Consider the following 1,639-nt stretch of genomic DNA (forward strand, 5'->3'; position numbering starts at 1 on the left):
CCATCATTGTAATATGAAACCAGTTCATCAACAGTAGAGAAATCAGATTTACTGGAAAAGCTGGCAAGTTCAACAGTAAGGGTAGGCACATCAATGTTCTTACTATTCCGAAATGTGATCGGATGACACGGGTTTACCTTAAAAACTGCCAGTTGGGCACAAAAAGACACCAACAGGTGATCTGATATGGACAGATCAGAAACAGTACAATTATAAGGTGTTATACCAGAACAGCAAACAAGATCAAGAGTATGCCCCTTAGAATGAGTGGGCAGTGTGTTAAATTGCTGCATACCAAAGCAATCCAAGCATGATAAAAATTCACTTGTAAATGCATTACTGACATTATCTATATGAATGTTAAAATCACCCAGCATAATAACATTTGGAGACATGGAACATAGATAAGTCAAGAGTTCAGAAAGTTCAGTTAAAAAGGCATTATTGCTCTTGGGAGGGTGGTAAATAGTTATGAGGATGGTAGGAATCACCCCATTCATATGCAGGTGAATATGCAGGCAAAGTTAACTCAGATACTTTCAATTTCTCTTTATAAAGTATCGCTAGCCCCCCTCCCCGTACCGTAACACAGGATTTACAAACATAACCATATCCTGGGGGAACAGACTGGTTTAGATGAAAAAAGTCAGCAGGTTTCTGCCACGTCTCAGTTAAACAGAGAAAGTCAAACTTACGGTCAGACAACAGATCATACACCTGAGGTCCTTTAGTGGAAAGTGACCGTATATTTAGTAATCCAAAAGAGAGATTGTTTTTTCCGCTGCCGAATACTGGAGCATCGTCCATAGCACAGAATGGTATACAGCAGAAAGGACGACCCAGATGTAGTTCATCCGCACCAATAGCTCAATGATCTTCATAGTTGATCCCTGTGCCAGAGAGGTACCACGAAGAAACAGGTCAGTAACCGGCATGCAGACCGGCAACCGTAGAAAGCATCAACACGCAGATCAACCAGCGTACAAACCCACCGAATCAGAGCGGATACACAAATCAGAGTGACTCCTTAAAACAGTGCATAAATGCGTTCATGCATTCATAAGTGCATGAAGATTTAGAAGTACTAAAAAGTTAAAAATTCCCTCCCTGAACAGCGGCAGCTAATAGCGCCAGCGTTCACCCGGAAGTCATTGGTCATTTATATAATAAATGTATTTATATAGTTAAATTTTTTGACCATTTCATATATACTGGGTTCCTTGTTATAGTTGTCTGCAATGCGTTTAGCTGCAAGAGCATTATCAGGATCAGAGGCACAATCATGGATGGTCACTTGTGTTAACTCATGAGGAAAATAGCGAGGACGTAACGACAGAGTTATAATTTCATAATGCGTAAGGAATGGGTCATGCAAATTGATAAGTCAGTTGCCCATTTATCATTTACAACAAAGCAAACCTGTTGTGCCAAATGTCGAAAACTACCCAAACTGCATGTCAAGTTCTATTCTGGGCAAAAACAATGAAACAAATAAAACACAATACAAATATAAAACATTACATAAGTAAAACAATTAAATGTTTAAACAATTACAGATATTACATTCATTGTAGGATTTTAAAGAGTATTCTTATTTAAAATTATGTAATCCATCCATCATTCCATGGGCTCACGCCCG

The sequence above is a fragment of the Sinocyclocheilus grahami genome, unplaced genomic scaffold (genome assembly GCF_001515645.1).
Source record: "Sinocyclocheilus grahami isolate Dianchi unplaced genomic scaffold, SAMN03320097.WGS_v1.1 scaffold2078.1, whole genome shotgun sequence".
NCBI classification, from domain to species: Eukaryota; Metazoa; Chordata; class Actinopteri; order Cypriniformes; family Cyprinidae; genus Sinocyclocheilus; species Sinocyclocheilus grahami.